We start from the raw sequence: 24,027 nt of genomic DNA, 5'->3' as shown, positions 1-24,027 counted from the left end.
CCGGAGAAGGAAAGCAGTGTGATCAAAACCACAGCCATATGTTCGTGGGTCCTTTCTCTCCTGGAGACTAGTCTCTCTTCTGCAGCCAGCTAACACCTGTACTCACTGGAGCTGGATTATTGTCCTCTGTAGGGGCGAGAGATCCCTGAGACTTGGAGATCAGAGCCACACCCATTCCAACATCGAGCCAGAAGCAGCGGCTGACTCTGCCCTGTGTCGTGCCCTCCCTGAGCATTTCCTCTTTGAAGCTGCTTCAGACACTCGCAAGAGAATGGCAGAAACGCCATGACCTTTCCATAGGTGGCTAATGGGTTTATGTCGTACTATGCTTTTCCCATCTCTCCTCCTCACTCACCAGGGTACAAACTCCAAACAAGGCTCCTATTGGAATGTTGTGCTCGTCATAATTCGTCCATGTCTTTGGTTTCCGTGAGTCTTGGTTAACGAACATTTGAGGATCTACTTCTCTGATACCCGTGTCGGTGATCTTAAAGAAGGGTCATTTTTAAAAACGTTTTCATTGTAGGGGCATCTGGGTGGCTCAGTCGGTTGAGTGTCTGACTTCGGCTCAGGTCATGATCTCGCGGTCCGTGAGTTCGAGCCCCACATCGGGAGCTGTGCTGACAGCTCAGAGCCTGGAGCCTGCTTCGGATTCTGTGTCTCCCTCTCTCTCTGCCCCTCCCCCACTCATGCGCGTGCTCTCTCTCTCTCTCTCTCTCTCTCTCTCTCTCTCAAAAATAAACATTAAAAAAAATTTTTTTTAAGTTTTCATTGTAGAAATTTTCTAGAGGCACTTTTTTTTAATGCACAGCTGTGGTTCCTGGTTATTTCTGAGACAGCAAAGCAGAGATCTGCTTTCTGATTTTTCTCTCAAACAGTATCAACCCCCTCCCTATGGCTTCATACATATTCTACTTCCTGACAGTATCTATTCGTCTTTTATCTACTCTCAATAAAAGCCCAATTCTATATATAAAAATACTGTATTTGTCACAGATGTGCAGGATACACTATTTTTGCATATCAAGGATATGCAAATAATTAGAATTATTACTAAATAATTACTAAATAATTAGAAGTACGCTCCAGAGAAGCACTAATCCTGATCACATAAATAGTGCGATATATGGAGTTATTGGAGACCCTATATCCTTGCTATTTCCTTCCTTGCTCTCTCTGTAAGGCTGTCTATTTGTGGCACCTGGGTGGCCCAGTCGGTTGAACGTCCGACTTCGGCTCAGGTCATGATCTCACGGTTCATGAGTCTGAGCCCCTCATCGGGCTCTGTGCTGTCAGCTCAGGAGCCCACTTCGGATCCTCTGTCCCTTTCTCTGTCTTTCTGCCCCTCTGTCGCTCACGCTTTCTCTCTCTCTCTCAAAAATGAATAAACAGTTAGGCGCGCCTGGGTGGCTCAGTCAGTTAAGCATCTACCTTCAGGTCTGGTCACGATCTCAATGGTTCGTGGGCTCGAGTTCCACGTCAGGCTCTGTGCTGACAACACGGAACCTGCTTGGAATTCTCTCTCACACTCTCTCTGCCCTTCCCCCACTTGTGCTCTCTTTCAAAATCAATAAATAAAAACTTTGAAAAAATCTTTAAAAAACGCATAAACGTTAAATATATATATATATATATATATATATATATATATATATATATAGCCGACTATTTGCAGTGACAGTGGCAGTGGCAGAAGGGAAGCTAGGGGGCGAGGGGCTTAGATATGGACGACTGATATTTGCCCAGTCTTTAGTAAAACGCTCTGCAAATGTAGCTCCGCACACTCCCTTCCAGTCGGGTCGCTGCCCCCAGCCCCCTCCCGGGTGGAAATTCTGGAGCCAGCACAGCTTATTTATAGTGAGTTAAAGTTGAAAAGAGTTTCATTATCTTGGGCTTAAATTCTTCTTAATTCCCTCTTGTTCACAGAGACATTCCAGATCGGATTTAGATCCTTTCCTCCTTGGCCGAACACTAAAGCTTTGTGCTTTTTATAGGATAAACTCCTAATTACCGAGTGTCTTAGTTTCATTGACCTGTTAAGTTACCCATTTTAAGAGCTGTGCAAATATTTCCTTAGATTCTTGTGGTGAATCGTTAACAGTTGATAAGTCGATCTGTAGCGCTACAATGTGCTTCTTATGTAGACACATTTCCCCGGAAGTTTTAAGAGGGCACTTGAAAGATGAAAGGCTCAAAATCATCTTTACTGAGACTGCATATTGATGGTTAGCATCGGTGAGGTCATGTTTTCGGGTGACTTCCTCTTGAAATTGCTTGTGTTTCCAATGAGATGGCCCGAACCCAAACTGTCAAGGTTAGAGTTGCCAATAAGCCCGGGATACTGTCCTCTGTGCCTACGCTGAGCACACATCCCAGCTTTTCCAAGACGGATGGGTTTCCTCAAACGTGGGGCTTTCGATGTTAAACAGGGGAGGTACCAGCCAAACGGGGATGGGTTGGTCCCTCTCTGTGTTACTCACTGTCTTCTGCCATCAGATGGTGAGTTTTTGACACACGGGTGTGCATTTGGGGGTGGGTGGTTAGTTGGCAAGTGGCCAGGTTTAATTCAACTTTTAGATGCTGTCCACCTGCACTGTCTCTGCCCTAGCAGATCACCCATCCAGGAGGCCAGGAGCCAGGTGCTGTCATCCTTGAGGCCACTTGCACTGCATTAAGATGACCAAGCTGAGGCTGTGGAGAAAATTCATTTACTTTCTCTAACCTGGGTAGAGACAGAGACTGTAGCTTCTTGTTAGGGATTGTGCCTTCGGGCAGGAATTGCTGAAAGATCTAATAGATTCGGAATCCAAACTATTCAAGACTCCCGTGATTTAGTTCAGATGGAAAGAGGCACATCTTCCATGTGCCTGGACCTCCTTAAGGCGACCGCTTCCGGTTCTAAAAATGTATGACCAACCACTGCCCTATTGTATTGTCCAGCTTGAGTTTATTCTTCAGGGCTCTGCTATGTCTTTCAAACGGCAGAAGGGGCATGGGCTACCATTGACGCCATCCCACGGAGTTAAACCCAGCACCTCCGATGGGCAGGTGGACCTCTGCTCCGAGCAAGCCTGTCCCATCGCTGGGTCACCCCCCCCCCCCCCTTTCTCGTCTTTCCCGGACTAGGCTCCAGGGTCCGTCTTTGTCCACCAATCAATCATCCTTACCTTTACTTAAAGTTCTTTACTAAACGGAATCTGCTTACTAGGACTCGCCAGGGGTCAGATCCATTTTGTGGTCCTTCCCAGTATATGTAGTTGGCTGACAGCTGGTCCAGTACTCAGGAGCAGGAAATGGACCTTGTTTTCCAGAAAGTCTAACCTTTCTAAGAGTAGCCACCGTTTATCAGCTGCTCGTGTTTATTGACTCTGTAAATTCGCTGGTCGCCGGTTCTGATCCCAAACTGGTCTTTTTCTCTGCCCACTTCCCGGCACGTCTCCCTTCATTATGATAGATAGGGTACTTTATGCTCCAGAGCAGTGTCTACTTTATTGGTAAAAGTATAATTAAGACAGTAAGGTGGCCACTGTCTTCTGGAGGGTGAGTGGGTGTGGTCACCGTTTCCGAGCAGCGCCACGGAGCTCAGAGCGGACTGTGGTCTGCGTTCCGCCCTCATCGGAGGCGCAAGTGCAGGAACCAGTCCCCCTCAGCAGCCTTGAGAATGACTTCCCTACGGGTGGAGTCTGTTGAGGGCCTTGAGCTCTAGGATCACAACCTGCGAGGTGGCATCATACTCAAGAAGGAATTTTCCTGCGTTTCTAAAGGAAACCTGCCGCTCCGTGAAAGTCTAAGAAGCGAAGCTTTCACGGCTGCAGAAAACCGTGATCCTTGACGGATCGATGTTTCGCGCGATTGGATGAGACGCCATCCCTGTTGCCACCCGGGGACTGTCTGGCAGGCGGAGCGCCACCCTCCCCCCAGGGCTGTGCCCTCCTCGGAGCTGGTCATCTGCCCACGGTGGCTGTCTGCAGTGTCCCAGGAGCCACGGAAATGAGTCAGCCCTCGAGGCAGCTTCTGAACCGCCCTGAACCTCTGCCAGGTTCTCGTCATGGTGCGAGGGCTCTAGGTCGGCCCGGGCCACGGCTTCGAGCCAGACCGCTTAGCGTCTGAGGTAGCCGTGAAAAGAGGCCACCTTCCAGTGCATCTGGGAAACCTTCTTGCCTGGAGGTCAGTGGTTGATCCAGAACCGCCTGTGGCCTCCTGGGGACAGAGAGATCCGTGAGAAACCGCAGGCCACAAATTGTTCCATCTTCCAGCTGGCCACTGATGCCATTGCCACACTAGCCTGACGTTTCTGTGGCTTGTGACACCAGAGTCTCCTGTGACAAGACCCTGAGCTGGTGTTTTCAGCCGGATCACACAAGCTGAACACTAATTCCTCACTAACATGAAGTGAGAAACTGTGTATGTTTTTTTTTTTAATTTTTTTTTTTAATATTGTTTATTTTTGACAGAAACAGAGTGCGAATGGGGGTGAGGCAGAGAGAGAGGGAGACACAGAATCCAAAGCGGGCTCCAGGCTCTGAGCGGTCAGCACAGAGCCCGACGCGGGGCTCGAACCCACAAACTGCGGACGCTCAACCGACTGAGCCAAAGTCGGACGCTCAACCGACTGAGCCACCCAGGCGCCCCTGTTTGGTTTTTTGTTTTTGTTTTTTGTTTTGTTTTGTTTATTAATTTGAAATCTGCCAGGCCATAACAGTTGGGACTTTTCCTTCCTTGGCCTTTCAATAAAGGAAGATTCCTCTCAGGACATAGATTTTTTTGAAGTTCGTCAATTAACATTTAGTAACCTGTTCTTTCAGTCTTTCACCGTGTGTACCTCACACTTGCCTCCTCTCATACACACATAATCCCTTACTCCTATTTCCACCTTCCCAACAACTCCCTCCAGGCCGCCTCACTTGCTGACTCTTGATGCATTCTCTAACCCTTGCCCTCTGCTGTCCCTGTGGCTCCCACCTGACGACAGGAAGGAAGGCGGTATCCTTTCCATGTGTGTGTCTCTCCCTCTTCAGGCCAACTCTATTCTGAGAGGCTTAAAGAGAGCAACCGTCTTAAAATGTCCTGAATTCTCTGTGCCCACTGCATTGCACACATTCAGTGCTCCCTGGCGTTTGTAGATAGTTTGGGTAGGAACCCATGTGATGAAGGGTCCGAACGAGCAATTCAGGGGCATGTTAAAGGAGCTTAGGGAAAGGGGTAGGTGGTACTGTGGTGGCTTGGAGGTTGAGGTTTGTGTGGCCCTGTAAGATGAGTTGATTTGGACGAGTGGGGCCCTATGAGAGAAGGTAGGGAGGTCAGTGTGAGCGAGAGCCGGCGGGATCGATCATTTAGACACGCTCTTGTGGTGGAAAAGCGACTTCGCTTTCCAGCCAGTGCTTTTTTGCTCCCTTGTCCCGCCAGCCTTCCAGCCAGCCTGTGTGGGTCGCCAGGCGACTGAGGCTTTGCCTGTTTGGCACACTTCCTCTTTGTCGCTGGTTTGCCCTGACCCCACAGCCACTCTGCTCTGCCCCCCGCCCCCAGATCCATGGGTCTTCACCTGGCTGGCCTTGGACCGTCTCTCTTGTGATTCCTAACGAGCTTGGTGCTCTTTGTGCGCCCTTTGGACCTGCCGCTCTCTCTGCCCTTTGCTCGCTGTGCCCTTGATTTTGTTTGCTTATGGGCTTGGGCCCCATCACTGGCCTGGTCCCCACAGCTGCTTCCCGAGCAGCTCCTTGCCAAGTCCCTCTGTCATCGTGAGATGCGACAAGAACTGTCTGATTACAGCAGAAAGCCCCGGGCCTTTTGGGGAGAAGAGGTCAGATCACATGGGGCCTCAACTTCCCAGAAAGGAGGAGTTTGGACTTGATCCCATGAGCACTTGTGGGGTCAGGAAAGAATGCGAATCAGTAGGTGTGCTGGAAAATGGAATGTCCTTGGGTGTTGGCAGAAAGGGCTGAATCGCAGATAATATGAAGGGACCTGAGCAGCTGAGAGAAGAATGAAGTCATGGGCAGAAATAGGGAAGTCACAGGAAGCCGCTTCCTCAGGGCAAGCTGTGTAGTTTTGGCCACTGTGGGACGTGCAGAGGGACAGGTGGCAGTGTGGCAGCAGGGCCCAGGTGTGAGCTGAAGGCCAGACATGCGGGTTCCAGATCAGCTGCCAGCCGGGGAGAGGGAGGCAGAGAGCAGAGAGAGACTGGGGGCTGGGGGCTGCAGCAGGTGAGGGTGGGAAGAAGAGCCGGTGAATGAGCCAGAGATGGGCAGTGAGAAAGGTTCGGAGGAGAACCAGGAGCCTTGAGCATCATAGAGGCCAGAGAAGGAGAAAGTGGCTTCTAGAAAGCACAAAAAGTCAGGGGGCGCCTCGGTGGCTCAGTCGGTTAAGCGTCCGACTTCAGCTCAGGTCATGATCTCACAGTCTGTAAGTTCGAGCCCCGTGTCAGGCTCTGTGCTGACAGCTCAGAACCTGGAGCCTGCTTTGGATTCTGTGTCTCCCTCTCTCTCTGCCCCTCCCCCGCTCATGCTCTGTCTCTCTTTCTCTCTCTCTCTCTCAAAAATAAATAAACATTAAAAAAAAGAGAGGGGGAGAAGCCAGCTCGAGACCTGGCTGGGCGACCCCACCCTGCCGAGCCTCCACTTGCTCACCTGTAAAATGGGGATCATAGTACTTTATAGGCTTGGTATGGGGCTACGGACAGACAGCGTGTGACGTGATCTATAGAATGCCTAGCATGTGTAAGTCTTGAGTAAGCACAGCTGCTATTATTGGAGCTATTTTTACATTAATAATAGTATTAGCTAGGGCACTGGCAAAATGACAAAGGGCATAAGGTACGAGTTCATACGAGTATACGAGAACTCAGACTGCGTGGGCAAGAGGGTGCAGGCTATGCCTAGGTAATTGTCACAAGGGGAGATCCTAGCAGTAGATACCAAATAATATTCAGCCTTGGTAACAATGGAACTTCTAAGAATAAAGCCTTATTGGCTACTCAGAGGAAAATCTGGCAACATCATCAATACTATGATATGATCAATATGAAATTCAGTTGGACACACTACTAGTCAAGAGACGCTAGTGTCGATCCTCGACCTCTGTGTCTCTTTTTTGGTTTGTTTCTGTTTTATTTATTTTTGAGACAGAGACAGAGGGCGAGCGGGGGAGGGGCAAAGAGGGAGGGAGACGCAGAATCCGAAGCAGGCTCCAGGCTCCAAGCCCGACGCGGGGCTCGAACTCCCAGACCGTGAGGTCATGACCTGAGCCCAAGTTGGACGCTTAACTGACTGAGCCACCTGGCACCCTGAATCTTGGTGTCTTAAAACCACAAACACGTATTTCTCACTCATGCTGCTCCTTGACTTTAGCAGGAGGAGGGCTGTACTGATCATATTGTCACCGGGACCCCAGCTGATGGAGGTGTCGCCTCAACCTGTGCTTCCACAGGCTCCGCCGAGGCGGGAGAGGGGACGCGACAACCCACTCGCTGGCTCTTAACGCCTGCTCCCCTGAAGTGACACTTTGTCATTTCCTTTCCTGTTTCATTGGTTACAGCAAGGCTCAAGGCCACGCTAACCTCAGAAGTGCAGACTTACCCCATGTCCAGCACACAGGGGAAGACAATAGTGACAAAAGTCACCACGTCCTGTCAGCTGAACCTCCTCAGCGTGCACCGTTCCTTTGCTTCTGCCTCCGTCCAGGGTGTCATCGGCCCTTGCTGGCACTGATGCCATTGCCGCATATCTGTGCTCTGCCCCCAGCTGATTTCTCTCCCAGGCTCCTAAGCTGCCCTGGGAAGCCCACCTCTGATGTGTCACGCCCCTGCTTTAAAGCTGCCTGGAGGACGAGGGCGAGCCTCAGCCTTGCTCCCTTGTTCTTGTGCCCTGTGTTCTAGACGCGTCAGATCACCCTACATTTCTCTCCTGCTAGCGTCTCACACCTGCCATTCCTTCCCCCTGGGACCCCTCCGTGCCTTTACACACCCTCCTTATCTGAGAGCGCACAGACACCCCCTCTTGGAGGAGGCCTTCCTGGACACCCTCCTCCACACTCAGCGTGAGCACTTTTCTTCTGTGTTTTCTTAATTTTTTTTTTCGTGCTTATTTGTTTGGAGAGGGAGAGAGACAGAGCACGAGCAAGGGAGGGGCAGAGAGAGAGAGGAAGAGAGAGTCTCAAGCGGGCTCCGTGCTGTCAATGCAGAGCCTGATGCGGGGCTCAAACCCACGAACCGTGACATCATGACCTGAGCTGAGGTGCCCCTGTGGGTGCTTCTGTCCTCTGTTGTCTCATAGCAGCTGACTCTGCCATCACGGAATTACACTCATCGGCATTAAAGTTTTTTATTGTCCGCATCCCATGATAAATTGTGAGATAAGTTACTATTAGCAACAACAAACGTAACAAGTAATAACAAATACTACCGTTCCTTGGGGGCTCCTATCCTTCAACTGCTAAGTTCAGTGATTTCAGTACGCTTTCTTTAGCCTTCAGGTTAAACCCACCTCTGTGCTCCAATCTTTAAGAAGTAAACGTAACCCAACAGGTGAACTGACTTGCCCAAAGTCGCTGCGTGTCAGAACGGAGATCACACCCTCGTCTCTCTGACCCCGTAGTCTTTGTTCTTTTCCCTACACCATGTGTCTTCACTGCCCACTACAGTGTCTGGCACATAGTAGGTGCTTCATAAATGTTTACGGACTGAATACATGAACACACAGATCGTGAATAAAGGAGTAAAAAAATTGATTCCACTTTATAAATTTAGCCCAAAGAAATTACTTAAACACAGAGAAAAGCTAGGGCGCCTGTGGGGCTCAATCAGTTGAGCGTCCGACTTCGTCCCAGGTCATGATCTCACAGTTCATGAGTTCGAGCCCCGCGTCGGGCTCTGTGCTGACAGCTTGGAGCCCGGAGCCTGCTTCGGATTCTGTGTCTCCCTCTCTCTCTGCCCCTCCCCTGCTTGTACTCCCTCTCTCTTTCTTTCTCTCTCTCTCTCTCTTTCAAAAATAAATATTTAAAAAGTTTCTAAAAATATTTTAAAAAGAAAAAAGAGTGAGAGTGAGGCACCAGGCCATCGAGTCTGCACCTGGAAGGCCCCAGCCATGACCAGGTTCCCCGAGGAGATGGGAGGCTTCCCCCGGGGAAACTGACCCAAGAGAAGAATCCCAGAGACACTCATATTTGGGGGTCTTCTAGCAGAGAGGCTGGAGTCCGCAGGTTGACAGGTCTGCCCGTGTTGTCAGATGGCTGTATATCCACTCTTCAGCATGTCCTCTGCAGAAGGAGCAGACGACCAGGAGTCGCTGGACAGAGGAGGAAAAGCCTTGAACATGAAAGACAGCTTTAGAGCAAGCAGAAGAAAGGAGGTGGAAGAAACATAGCGACATGAGCCAAAGTAAAGTTAAGAAAACCCATAATGAGCATACTTGGAGAGAGGAGAAGGTATATATCCACGTGGCAAGAGGAGCCTCTAAAACTGGAACATTCCGAGAACAGGAAGTGCTTTTGGAGCACAAAATGAAGACGGTGAATCGAGGCAGTCAAAGATACAATTGAGGATCTCGTCCAGCAAGTAGATTAAGTAGACAAAAGACGGAAAGTGGAAGAGAAATTTGAGCAACAGTCTTAAGAAACCTAAAATCCAAGTAATAGTAGTTCCAGAAAGAGACTAGAGAAAGTGGAGGGGAAGAAGTTACCGGAGAAAGATCCCCTGGCTGTCCCATGAGCGTAGGGCCTGAAACTCCAGATTGAAAGAGCTTCCGAAAATCTAGCCCAGGGAGGGAAAAAGACCCCGTGGAGGCTCTTGGTGGAATTTTGGAACACTGGTAACAAAGCAAGACCTCGGAACTCGCAGAAGGTAAGGAGAGAGATGGTACTCGAGGATCAGGCATCAGAATGACCCAGATGCCGACAGAAGACCAGAAGCTGGACGACAGCGGAGGGAGGCCTTCAAAATCCCGAGGTAAAAATGGTTTCTAACTTAGGATTCTATACCAGCCAAACTCAATCTAGCGTGAGGGCAAAATAAAGGCATTTTCAGACATGGAGAGTTGCTCTCAGAAAAGGTGTTTTTTGGAGCACCTGGGGGCTCAGTCCGTTAAGCCTCCAATTGCAGCTCAGGTCATGATCTCTTGGTCCGTGAGTACGAGCCCCGCATCGGGCTCTGTGTTGACAGCTCAGAGCCTGGAGCCTGCTTCAGATTCTGTGTCTCCCTCTCTCTGACCCTCCCCTGCTTGCACGCTCTCTCTCTCTCTCTCTCTCTCTCAAAAATAAACATAAACATTAAAAAAAAAGAAAAGGTGTTTTTCTCTTTTCCAAGTCACTTTTTCTCAAGAAGCTAGTGGAAGCCAGCCTCTCCCAAAGGAAGGAAGCCAAGGAAGAGTGGCCTTGGGGCCCGGGATGCAGGAGGGAGCTGAGGGGTCCTTGCAGGATGGAGGGAGGGCTCCCCGAACGGTGTCTCCAGGAGAAAGTGAAACCAGTGATTGCCTGATGTCTTTGTGCAGAGACCTAGTGTCCCTCAGAATTTGGAAATAGGCTGGCGGTCGATGCGCTAAGCTACTGAGGAAATGACAAAAGTGATAACCTGGGGAAAATGAGGAACTTTACCAAAAGGATATGTGACTGAGTTGTGACTGATTTACATCATCATATGAACACTGAAAATTAACGTAACCAAAGGTGTTGCTGTACCAAGGTTGAAAGAACGAGGGAGGGGACGGTGCGTGTTTTAGGGGCGGTGTATTAGAGCTGACGGTCTCCACAGCAGGGAATTCGGTAGGCTACTAGGAAACGTGTGCAAAAGCCAGCCCTCCAGGCACGGCATCCAGAAGTACGGAGGCACGTATGGGGTGACAGGGACCCTAAAAGACTTGAAAATAGCAGTCTCTCCGAAGCAGGAATTGGGAGTGGAGAAGGGTGAGGAGCCATCTTGTTGGAATATGGACACGTATGTTGACTGAAATGAAGAAAGTAATCTAGAAAGGAAAAAATGGAATATGGGAAGATATTCCACCAGCACCGCTTATGGTGGTAGACATTGGGCACAGACGTGCCCCACACTAGAGACAGCAATAGTGTAACGCAGGGGAGAGCACGTGGGCGGTCAGGTCAGACACGCACTGGGGTTCAAAGGCAGGGTCTGCTGCTTACCAGCTCTTGGGACACTTGGTTTTCTGGTCTATAAACAAAGGGGATTTCCCAACAGTAAGAGTTGCTGTAGAGGGTAAATCAGATTACGTAACGCACCCATACAAGGTGCTACGTAAATGTTTACTCCCTAAATTGTAGCTACTAAACAGGATAGAATTTTGTGCAGCCATCTAGAACTTAATATAACTATGGATGGGGGAAAAAGGACAAAATTATATACTTACATATTACTATTTAACGAAGTAAATACTCTAAATTCAAATAAATACAGATATAAAGGAAACAAAAATGAAGTCCTTTTGTAAGGGTTGTGAGGATATGGATGAATTTTAAACTTCTTATTTCTTCTAGCTGTTTCAACTTGATACGAAATAAAATCAGAAGGACTCTGAACATATACTCCATCCTTCATGGTTTTGAAAGCCAGGTGTCGTTCATTGCCAATAATAAGTGTAAGCAGTGACACCAGCCGCTCGCTGCCTTTCGCATTTGTCCTTCACGGGTAAAGAGAGAGAGAGACTTTGCTTTAGCAGAACTTTCTAGAACGTGCTTATCTGTATGGTTTTGCGGTGCTCTGTCTTGTTGTGTGGACAAGAATGAAGGGTTGGTGCCTGGGCTGTGGTGCCTCTTCACAAGGGTGGAGTTGCTGACTCTTTGAGGAACTGTTTTCCTGCGTTCTCATGCCCGAGGAGAGGGCAGCCATTTTGGCAGAGCAACCCCACAGCCGTCAACAGTGGCTTCTTTCAGCTTTTTGGAACTGTGTTCCTCTCCTTGAAAGCTCCAGGGCAGCTGTATCATTTCCTTCCTCTCGCTTTCAGCTCAGGGCTCACCTTGCTCAAGAAGCAGCGGCTGTTTCCCAGAAGTTCTCTCCACCAGTAGAGCCTGTGACCTTGCTCTCTCTTTCCTCCAGTGTTGTCCTTGCTGTCCTTAGGCTCCCCCATGTATCCGAGTGCATTTATCACGGTTACACGTTCCCAGTTTCTTGATTTTTTTTTTCACGCAAAACCAGCACTTACACACACATGCACGCTCACATATTGCTTTTCCTTTTATTGCACGGAGCCGCATACCGTATACTCTGTGCACCTCGCTCCTCTTCGTGAAATATCACCGAGAGGTGTTGCCACGTGAGTGTAGGAATCGCCTCCGTCACGCGCTGGTATTCCAGAATGGAGACTCCTGTTTCATCCCTCTGCTGATGGAGGTTTCATTTGTTTCTAACCCACTTTCACAATGCCATAACACGTCATTTTGCATTGACGGATGCGTACCTGTCCGTGGAGGAAAAACTGGAAATGGAATCGCTGGGTCGGAGGGGAATGTGCATGGAAAACGTTGGCCAGTGCCCTCAGCCCGTCCGCGCCAGCCCCAAGGGAGAGTCTCTTCCCCCCATACCTTGCCAACAGAAGGGGGTCTCCTACTTTTTTATACTTGCCCATCTGGTAGGCAAAAAGTATTTTCCTACTGTGATTTTTTATTTGTATTTCCCCTTATGAAAGAGGCTCTGTGTCTTTTTTACATTTAAGAACAATTTTTCTTTCCCTCTCTATTAACTGCGTATTGGTAGCCACTGCCCATTTTCTGACAGTCGTTGGTCTTTTTCCTGATCACCTCGGAGAGTTCTGTATGTACTGGGGATATTAGCCCTTTGTGATATGCGATGCAAATATTTATTCTTAGTTTGTCATTTGTCTTTTACTTTGCCCATGGTGGTATTTGCCATGCGAAGTTTTTTAAAAAAAAAAAAAATGTTTGCAGAGTTAAATCTTTTGATTGTTTCTTTCGGCTTCTGGGATTTCTGTTTTTCTTAGAAAGGTCTTCATTGTACGATATATATATTTTTTAATTCCACACTTTTTTCTAGCACACGTATGATGCCATTTTCTACTTTGAAATAAACTTTCTCTGGAATTTATCCTGGCACGAAGTGTGGCTCCAACTGAAATTTTTGTCAATGGCTTCCCTTTACTCAACACTGTTTATTGAACAAGCCATCTTTACCCCATTTACTGAAATGTCACCTTTTTCTCCAACTAAATTTCTCGGATATATTTAGGTATATTTCCAGTCTGTTCCATTCTGTCGATAATCCTGAATATATATATATACCATTAGCAGATTCATAGTTTTTAAATGTTTTTTTTTATTATAGGCATTGGGGGTGGTGCTAACTCCCCCTCACTTACACTTCTTTTCATAATTTCCTTGGTAATTATAGCTGGTTCAGTTTTCCGTATGAACTTTAGAATGCTTGTTTGATTTCAAATACGAAAAAAAAACTTTTTTTTTTTTTACTGTGACTCTGTTAAACTTATAGGAAACTGAGGGAGATTTAGCATGCTTGTAGTGCTGTGTTTTCCAATGCAAGTTTTTTTGTTCCACTCTCTAAAGCCCTAAAGCGCATTATAAAATTTTCTTCTTAATCTTCTCGTGGTCGTGATCTCCCTGGGAACAGGAACAGAGTAAAGTTTTGAATGTGGGTTAGCAGTGATGACGTATATAGTTACTGACAGAAGCATATTTTTTATTAAATATTTTAAGAACACATCTTTTTCTTTCTTTTTTTTTTTTTGCTATTTGTATTTTATTTTTTAGTTTTTCTTTTTTTGTGTGTGATTTATTGTCAAGTTAGCTAACGTACAGTGTATACGGTGTGCTCTTGGCTTCCGACGTAGATTCCTGTGATTCATCACTTACCTACAACACCCAGTGCTCATCCCAACAAGTGCCCTCCTCAGTGCCCATCCCCCGTTTTCCCCGCCCCCCCCCCAATCCCCTACCACCCTCAGTTTATTCTCTGTATTTAAACATCTCTTATGGTTTGCCTCCCTCTCTGTTTGTAACCTTTTGTTTTTCTTTCCCTTCCCTCATGGTCTTCTGTTAAGTTTTTCAACTTCCACATGTGAGTGAAAACATACGATGTCTGTCTTTCTCTGACTGACTTATTTCAATTAACATAATACCCTCCAGCTCCATCCACATTGTTGTAAATGGCATGGTTTCATTACTTTTCATTGCCAAGTAGTATCCCATTGTGTATATATACACCACATCTTCTTTATCCATTCATCAGTTGATGGACATTTGGGCTCTTTCCATAATTTGGCTATTGCTGAGAGTGCTGCTATAACCATTGGGGTCCCTGTGTCCCTATGCATCAGCACTCCTGTATCCTTTGGATAAATTCCTAGCAGTGCTATTGCTGGGTCCTAGGGTAGTTCTATTTTTGATTTTTTGAGGAACCTCCACACTGTTTTCCAGAGTGGCTGCACCAGTTTGCATTCCCACCAACAGTGCGCGAGGGTTCCCCTTTCTCCACATCCTCGCCAACATCTGTTGTTTCCTGAGTTGTTAATTTTAGCTACTCTGACCAGTGTGAGGTGGTATCTCATTGTGGTTTTGATTTGTATTTTCCTGATGATGAGTGATGTTGAGCATCTTTTCACTTGTCTGTTAGCCATCTGGATGTCTTCTTTGGAAAAATGTCTATTCTGTCTTCTGCCCATTTCTTCACTGGATTATTTGTGTTTTGGGTCTGGAGTTTGGTAAGTTCTTTATAGATTTTAGATTCTAACCATTTATTTGATATGTCATTTGCAAATATCTTCTCCCATTCTGCTGGCTGCCATTTAGTTTTGTTGATTGTTTCCTTTGCTGTGCAGAAGATTTTTATCTTGATGAAGTCCCAATAGTTCATTTTTGCTTTTGTTTCCCTTGCCTCTGGAGACGTGTCAAGTAAGAAGTTGCTGGGGCTGAGGTCAAAGAGGTTGTTGCCTGTTTTCTCTTCTAGGATTTTGATGGTTTCCCGGCTCACATATGGGTCTTTCATCCATTTTGAATGTACTTTGGTGTTTTAAGAAAGTGGTCCGGGTTCATTCTTCTGCATGTTGCTGTCCATTTCTCCCAGCATCGTTTGCCAAAGAGACTGTCTCTTTTAGAATTAGATATTCTTTCCTGCTTTGTCAAAGATTATTTGCCCATACATTTGTGGGTCCAATTCTGGGTTCTCTATTCTATTCCATTGGTCTATGTGTCTGTTTTTGTGCCAATACCATGCTGTCTTGATGATTACAGCTTTGTAGTACAGGCTAAAGTCCAGGATTGTGATGCTTCCCGCTGTGGTTTTCTTTTTCAACATTACTTTGGCTATCTGGGGTCTTTCGTGGTTCCATGCAAATTTAGGATTGTTCTAGCTCTGAGAAGAATGCAGGATTGCATTGAATGTGTAGATGGCTTTGAAGAACCCACCTTTTTTCTAACGTTGTGGCTTGCCATTTTGTGAATTATTTTCTGCACATGAAGGAAAAGCAAGGCATGAGCTTGATGTTGCCATGTCAGCATCTTAATTCTTAGAAGTCGTCTCTTGATTAAGGCATTCCTGGAGAGCATTCCAGGTAGATCATCCAAGACCTTCACATTTAGGTATTCTAGGTCCCCCATGAGGAATAGTAGCAAATCCAATGTGACTTTTCAGCTCCCGTCTCCCCTCTTGCCCAGACCTGGCACAGATTTTGAGGTGGCCTCGGGCTGAGAAGCAGACCAAAGGCAACCCTGGATCGGGCAGAGAGCAGCCGGTTGACATCTGTGTGAGTGACAGGGGAGGGGGGTCAGGGGAGACAGGGACAAAACAGAGGTAGGTGTCCAGTGTGCTGGGCATCAGCACATGCCCTGTCTGGTCAGCACCAGCAGGTTTCCCAAATCCCTAATTTAGCAATAGGGAGGGTGAGGCTGGGAGGAGTGGGCTCTGGGCAAAGGGTAGATGAGCCGAGCGAGTCTACAATACAGTCTCCTACCTGGGTAACTAATATGTGACTGGCTCTCGGCAGGACAGGCTCTTTCATGGGTGACACTTGGCAGGTGGAACCCTGCAGCCTCTTCATAAGCTACAAGCCCCCTGAAAGCAGCGTCAAGACCAGGTCCAGAGGCACAGGAAAGAGGGTTGCGCTTTCCTCTGCGTAGGGAGGGGTGTGACCGGTCCGAAAAGCTATTTGCGGAGCAGAAAGATAATGGGATCAGATACGTTTAACGTGTGAATACAATCCTGAGGGTTTCTAACTGGTTTTCTTTGAACTTGAAAATTGAGTTTATTTTTCCTTGAAGCAAAAGAGCGTGGTTTGTTTTTAAGCAGTTTTATCGTGACTCCTTTACCAGTTCTAACATTCGTGTCTTATAGCTCGCACAGGATAGAGGATGGGTCATAATGTGCCACCTCGGCCTGGTGGCCTCTGTCCCATGTTTAGAAACCAGTCACAGCAACAGAATTTGATTTCTCTCGTTTCCTCAGGCCACTTTTGGTCACTTCAGGCAGAAACAGAATATATCTCTGCATTGGAATTTTCCTGTGCATAATCCTGAAATTCAGGAATAGAACATCTAGCAACGACGGCGAAAATGTAATGTGCGACAGCTGTGAAGAAGTATTTGCCCGGTGGGGGAAAACGCTGTGCGCAAAGCAGATTTCTGATGAGCTTATTAATGGGTGTTTGGGAAGCTGAATCTGCCACTTGCCACTCTGAGATGAAAGTCCCGAAGCAAATGATGAAGTCCTTTCCCTGCCAACCCAGTAGCACTGGTGTGATGTGCAGGGTCCGCCCCACGGCTGGAGAAGGCTGACGCCCAGTGGGGTAGGCTCACATCGGCCAGGCCGGATGAGGGGAGAGAGGGCACAGGGGGAACCACAGGGGTCCGTAGGAGGAGGAGCAGGAGTCCTGAGTTCAGGGCCTGTGGAGGGGAAGCTCTGGAAGGTCAGGATCCAGGGTAAATGCCTGTAAATGTTCCCCTGACCTCGAAAGGGCCCTATAGCTTCCCTGCTTCCTCACCACACACACACACACACACACACACACACACACACACACACACACACACGTGCTCACGTGCACACCTGCACGTATGCATGTGTGTGCACATGTGCACACACACGCACAATGACCTGGAGCTCAGTTTTCTGACTTCTGGAGCTGCCACAAAACTTTGCCCCCTGCGTGCACCCCCTCTCCCCCCCTCCCACTGACGCTCATCCTAATTAATTTAGCCTCCCTCATTAACAGAGGATAAAAATGCTTCCCCAAATCAGACACCTCTTGCCTTTCCACAGCACCTCCAGCCTCTCTCCTGCGTCTCCTTACTTTTGGGGAGACCCTGCCCTCGTCCTAGAAATATTCAAATGTGAATTCAAATGAATCACCCTCCAGATGATTAATCTGCCCAAAAGAACTTCGCTGACATTAAGAAGTCGGCTACAGTTGTGAAACACATGTGAAATCAAAGAAATGGTTTTTTGTTTCATGTATGCGAAGAAAACCAAAGTGGAGTTCTAACAACTTCAGTTCTCAGTTGGGAGAAACATGATTTAATATAACGTGCGGACAGATGATCAGACGGGAAAAAAACAGGCACAAAGACGTTTGTTATTTTAATCTGTGTCTGAGGGAGTTGATGTATCTTGACTGTGCCATAGTAGGAAGAGCTCTGAACTGAAGCCAGACGCTTGTCCTCTCAGCCTGACGTTGCAAAATGAGGCAAGTCAAGGCTCTGTTTTTCTCATCTGTAAAACAGGGGCGATACCGTCACTCAGAGCTGTTGTACGGACTAAATGAGAGACAGTCCAGTCCTTGACACAGAGGTCGGATGCTCAGAACGTCCCTGCTCTCTGAGGACTTCACGCTCCCTGTCTTAACTCAGACCGCTATAACAAAATGCCATAAAATTGGTGGCTTAGACGACAGGTATTTATTTTTCACTGTTGTTGGAGGCTGGAAAGTCCAAGATGAGGTGTCAGCAGATCCGGTTCCTGGTGAGAGCCGTCTTCCTGGCTTGTAGATGGCCACCTTCTCTCTGTGGCCTCGGGAGAGCTGTGGTCTCTCCCCCTCTTCTTGTAGGAACACCAGTCTCACCTTGGGGCTCTCCCCTCATGACCTCATCTAAACTCACTCACCTCCCAAAGGCCCCACCTCCACGTACCATCACAGCGGCAGGGGCGGGGGCAGGGGCAGGGCTTCAACACATGAATGTTGAAGGGACACAGACGTTCGGTCCTTAACACTCCCCATCACGCACTGGGTTAAACTGGTACTTCTCAGCCATGTGACTAAGCTTCCCCGTAAGATCACCCCCTTCTGCCTTTCTGACCCCAGTGCCCAGTCCCCTCCATGACAGTAGTTGTCTGTCCTCGTGTGCTTTCACCCCCAGACTGTGAACCCTCCGTGAGCAGATTAGGCTTGCTAATCTCTGAATTTTATTGACTCAATATATAAGAACCAAAAGAAAACAGAGGCCGAGGCAGGCTGTCCGAGAACAGGTCTTTGGTTTGGTCCCAGATGCCAGCTGCTTGCTCCAGGAGGCATCTCTGGTCCCTGTTGTCACTCGCAAATCAGATCTCTTGTTCAGAATAAAGGTCATCTTTCTGCTCACTGGACAAATATTTTTCTTGAAATGGAAATGTTTTTTTTTTTACCTGAATGTGTGCTTGGAGCAGAGAGGAGGGCCTTGTGAGATGGGCATTCTCTGGAGATTGAGGAAACGTCCTGAGCCCATGTCTCCTAAACGGCCCCAGCACCTGACTCGCTTTCTGGCTGCTGGTTGGCACAAAGCCAGCCAAGGACACTATCAGCCACTTGAAAGTGAGGTTTGCAGGACATTGTCACTCCTGAAGTGACACTGAAGTGTCCCTTTGGTTTGGGCTTGCGGAAGGAGAGGGAACCGTGAGGGGCAGAGTATAAAATGGCGGACCCATGTCTGTAGAGTGAGCGGCCTGCCCAGGGGACAAGGTTGGGGCCTGTGGACTTGGGAGGCTTTGAGTCAAGGGCTGCGTTCACAAATGCTAACGTGTAAAGTTACAAACCCTTGAGAAGAGGGCCACTCATTTTGTCAGATGACCTTTTAAACCTCGACAGTAAGTTCTAGATGCATAGCCAAGGTGGGGTGGCTGTGGGGGCCCCAGGAAATCCTGCAGATAGATTGCTGTGTTTTGGGAGCTCCTTCTGCCCAGTACCTTTGAGTTTCGGCGGGGTGTGAATTAAAGAGGAATTCCTTGCTGCTTTTTTTTTAATGTTACAATATTTAACTATTACCTGATGCTCTTTCTAGCGGAGTTCTATCACGTGTCTACTGAACATATGCAGATTCAACTGTGTACACCGGGAAAGAGAGAACCACGCACGTGCACACACGCTCGTATGCACACACACACGTGTGCACACGCACACCCATACACACAGGTGCGTGCACACACGCACTGTCGCGCTCGACTCCATCCGTGCTGGCCACTCGGCACTTCCCCGCTCGGGAAGCAAGTGCAAGGCCCCGCGGGCCCTGTGACTCTGTGCAGGAGGCAGCATCGGCCGTGCTCGTTTGCTTCACGGCACAACCCTAACCTCAAGGCCCCGGTGCTGCCTGCGCTTCGTGCAGCCCCAGCCACCCGCCGGGCCCCGCTCGCTGAGACAGCGTGTTCCTTCCTCAGGCACGTTCGGGGGTATTTGCCTCTAGTGGGAAGTTTCACCCTTTACCTTGAGGACCAGGCCGTGGGTGAGACGTGACCACACCACACTGCCGTGGAGGAAGGGGTCGCTCCCGAATGGTCCACCCTGACGATCGTTGTCTTGAACTTGGCCAGAGCCCTGGAATTTGGTCTGCGTGTTTGTCCTTTCTCCTGTTTGCTGTCAGCTTCTGGCCTGGAGGCCCTTACGTACTGTTTCTCAATAAGCAGATTTATATCAGGAATAAATACCAGGGCTCGCCGTGTTGTTGAAAAACCCCTGGTTGGCAGTAGCTTTAGAAATGGGCAACACCTTGGGGCGCCTGGGTGGCTCAACCAGTTGAGCGTCCAACTTTGGCTCGGGTCGTGATCTCACAGTCCATGAGTTTGAGCCCCGCGCCGGGCTCTGTGCTGACAGCTCCGAGCCTGGACCCTGCTTTGGTTTCTGGACCCTTTTTCTCTGCCCCTCCCCTGCTCATGATCTCTCTCTCTCTCTCTCAGAAATAAATAAACATTAAAAAAAAATTTCGTAATGGCCAACACCAGAATATGCATATGTTAATTTGATATATTTTTAAAGCTAGAGGCTGGCTGTTGACTATTTAAGATATGTGAAGTCCCATTTACGTTGGTTCTAGATAGGCCCAATATTTTTTTTTTTTGTTTGTTTATTTTTGAGAGAGAAAGCATGCGTGCATGAGTGGGGGAGAGGCAGAGAGAGGGAGACAGAGAATCCGAAGCGGGGCTTGAACTCACAAACCGTGAGATTGTGACCTGAGCCAAAATCAGATGCTTAACTGGCTGAGCCTGTCAGTGGCCTGCCCACCCACCCCTCCACAGACCCTGAGTGGCCCCAGCATTATCGGTCTTCTCCCCTACCTACCTCTGTATTACCTTCCAGCCGGTATCGTCTCCTTTGTTGGTTCCGAGTCTCTTGCCTTTCTTGGCCCAGGAAGGAGGAACATGCCGGAGTAGAGTGTGAGCTAGGTTCTAGCCACCTGCACTGCCATAGGAGGAATCAGGAGGGGCAGAACCCAGGGACATTTAAAATACAAGCATTTTCATCCAAGTGATGCTAACATTAAATCATCCTAGAGAATACTTTCTGAAACAAATTCTACTGACCCAGTGTGATTCCATGATGATTTTTGAACGCAAGACAGTTCAATTTTATCTTCATCAGGTTTGTTTTCCATTTAAATTTTACCACGAAGCTTAGAAGCAGTTTCTTGTCCACATGATGTGTCACTGACTATAGCTTCTGCTGTAGCAAGTTTTCTCATGGCTATTATTCCCACCAAGTCCAATTCTCTAGGTTACGTTTTGCAAGTCTAAATGCTTTTATAAAAGCTGGATTCTTTTGTCAATTTTTAGACAGTCCCATAGTATACCGCACGCAGTTTTGACTGTTGCCAACTTTATTCTGCTTCAAGCCTTTCCACCGACAATAGCCATTGTAGGAATGAATGAGACTGATTGTACGTGTTTATTTCTCAACTAATTCATTTTTAAAATTGAGATAAATATTAAACGTAGAGATGGAAGTAGAGACAGAGTGGAAAGGAATGGCCTGCCGTCAAAAGAGTAGGTTTAATATCACTAAGATGCTGTAACAATGAAAAAAAAAAAAAAAACAGTAAAAAACAAGTGTTGGTGACAATGTGGAAAGATTGGAACTATCATGTGTTTCTGGTAGGAGCATAAAATTGTGCAGCTACTATGGAAACTAGTTTGGAGGTTCCACAAAAAGTTAAGCATAGAATTACCATATGACCCGGAAATTCTGATCCTAGATATATACCCAAAAGAACTGAAAACAGGTATTCAAACAAATACTTGTATGCAGATGTCCACAGCAGCCCTGTTCACAGTTTCCACCTTTCACCAAAAGGTGGAAACGACCCAATGTCCATCAACCAATACATGGATAAAGAAAATGTGGTAGGGGGGCGCCTGGGTGGCGCAGTCGGTTAAGCGTCCGACTTCAGCCAGGTCACGGTCTCGCGGTCCGTGAGTTCGAGCCCCGCGTCAGGCTCTGGGCTGATGGCTCGGAGCCTGGAGCCTGTTTCCGATTCTGTGTCTCCCTCTCTCTCTGCCCCTCCCCCGTTCATGCTCTGTCTCTCTCTGTCCCAAAAATAAATAAAAAACGTTGAAAAAAAAAAATTTAAAAAAAAGAAAAAAAAAAAAAAAAGAAAATGTGGTAGGTATGTGCATATAATGAAATCTTATTCAGCCATAGAGAGGAATGAAGTGCTGATACATGCTACAACATGGATGAACCTTGAAAACTTTATGCTAAGTGAAAAATCACAAGACAAGAAGTCACATATTCAATGATTCCATTTCTAGAAAACATCCCGAATACAGAATTCCATAGAAACTGGAAGCAGATTAGTGGTTTCCGGGGGTAGAGGGAGGGGAGAATGGGGAGTGACTGCTTAACACACACGAAGTTTCCTTTTGGAGCAAAGAAACGTTCACCATATCACCATATAGAGGTGATAAGTATACAATATTGTGAATGTACTAAATGCCATGGAATTGTACACTTTAAAGTGGTTCGTTTCAGGGGCGCCTGGGTAACTTGGTTAAGCGTCTGACTCTTGATTTCAGCTCAGGTTATGATTTCACAGTCATGGGATTGAGGCCTGTGGCAGGGCTGCTTTATATTCTCTCTCTCTCTCTCTCTCTCTCTCTCTCTCTCTCTCCCTCTCTCTCTCTCCCTCTCTCTCTCTCTCCCTCTCTCCCCCCCCTCCCCCCCTCTTCCTCCCTCCCTTCCTCTCCCTTTCTCTCCCTTCCTCCCTTCCTCTCTCTCCCTCCCTCCCTTCTTCTCTCCCTTCCTCCCTTCCTCTCTCTCCCTCTGCCTCTCTTCTGCTTGTGCGCATGCGCTCTCTCTAAAATAAAAATTTTTTAAGGTTAATTTCATGTTATGTGAATGTTACCTTCAAAAAAAAAACAGTGGGGCAATGTGGTGAGTTGCAAAAAGTGTGCTCCTTTAAGACCGGTAAAGATTGACCAGGAGTCATAAAAACTCTCCTTGTCTAGATTTCTCCTTTAAAGAAAACAGCACACACTCATACGTGATAAACTTTGCTTTCAGAAAGATGGGTGTGTGATAAAAAATACCACTCGAGCCAAGTAGGTTGCCTGTTTGTGATCCACACTGTGTTATAGGTGAGGCAGAGGCTTCAAAGTAAATACATTTGAGAATTATGGGAAATGCTGAGTTGGGACCAAGGTTGGGAACAAAGACAGAAAGAAGAGACTTTGGAAGAACTAGCTGGGAACGTGATGGTTTGAAGAGGGTCGTGGGGTATCGAGGGCACTAACGAAGCCACTTCTAGCAAAGACAAGTCGAGCCCAAAACCTTGTTGGGAGCATTTGTCCCTTTCTGGCTGCCCAGCACCATTCTTCCTCTCCAAGGGCATTTTGGACAAGTCCTTCTCTCCCATTATATGCAGGTAATAAATCAAGATGCACTGCTCCGCCCTCCAGAATTCCCTTCTTCTGGACACCCCACTCGTGGGGCATTGGCTCTTGGGGTGCTGCTGTATAAAAAGCACATACGTCGAGTAGCCCCAGTTTCTTTCCTGGAAGCTGGTCCTCCAGCCTCTTGTCCATTTGGTGAGCACCCCAGCATGGTCCCTTCTTTTTTTTTTTTATTTAAAAAAAATTTTTTTTTTTAACGTTTATTTATTTTTGAGACAGAGAGAGACAGAGCATGAACAGGGGAGGGGCAGAGAGAGAGGGAGACACAGAATCCGAAACAGGCTCCAGACTCTGAGCTGTCAGCACAGAGCCCGACGCGGGGCTCGAACTCACTGACCGCGAGATCGTGACCTGAGCCGAAGTTGGCCGCTTAACCAACTGAGCCACCCAGGCGCCCCGCATAGTCCCTTCTTAAGTTAGTCGGAGTTGGATTGCGTCATTTTAACCAAAACATCTTGTCTGAAACAAAAGTAAAATTAGAACCAAGGAGTAACTGCTAATGAGCATCTAGGTCACCAGACGGTACCTGCCGGAAGTAGGGGTACAGGGCCCAGTCTCAGATGTCATATGTATGCCAGGCCTCTGCCAGTTTGCTAGAGAGCTGCTGGGGAGAATCAGAGGGCCTGACAGCTAAGTCTGGGTTCAGTTGCTATAAAGTAGTTTGATGTACAACCAAGGAACCCACGTCCCCATGGAAAGAATCGTTTGGTCACCCGCAGATTGAGGGCAAGGATCAGCATTAGTCAACTTTTTTCCGGCTCTTTTGTAAACAGCCCGGCAACCATCTGTCCTTGCTGATGTGAACTCTGTCCGTCCGAAGGCAGCGTGTGTTTGTCTGGAGGGATGTGGGTGGGAGGGAGATCTAGATTCTCCCTTACGGCCTTGCCCATTGGGCACTAGCCAGGTGTTGCTTATAAATTGATGCAGAAGATAAG

General features: G+C 47.7%; 1 protein-coding gene across 3 annotated transcripts in view; it reads left to right on the top strand.

Moving 5' to 3' along the window:
- The window catches only part of ABHD2 (abhydrolase domain containing 2, acylglycerol lipase), a 105,238-nt gene that overhangs the window by 32,962 nt on the left and 48,249 nt on the right, over positions 1-24,027 (top strand). The window contains exon 1 of one of the 3 annotated variants that reach the window (XM_078449007.2): positions 9,542-9,940. The exons of the other annotated variants lie outside the window; for them this stretch is intronic. The gene's annotated coding sequence lies outside the window, so the exon portion shown is untranslated. Of the gene's footprint in view, positions 1-9,541; positions 9,941-24,027 lie in introns of those variants that run through there. 3 annotated transcript variants of the gene reach the window in all.

This window comes from Panthera onca, chromosome B3 (assembly GCF_046562875.1).
Source record: "Panthera onca isolate mPanOnc1 chromosome B3, mPanOnc1 haplotype 2, whole genome shotgun sequence".
NCBI classification, from domain to species: domain Eukaryota; kingdom Metazoa; phylum Chordata; class Mammalia; order Carnivora; family Felidae; genus Panthera; species Panthera onca.
This window is presented reverse-complemented; position numbering and strand designations above follow the sequence as displayed.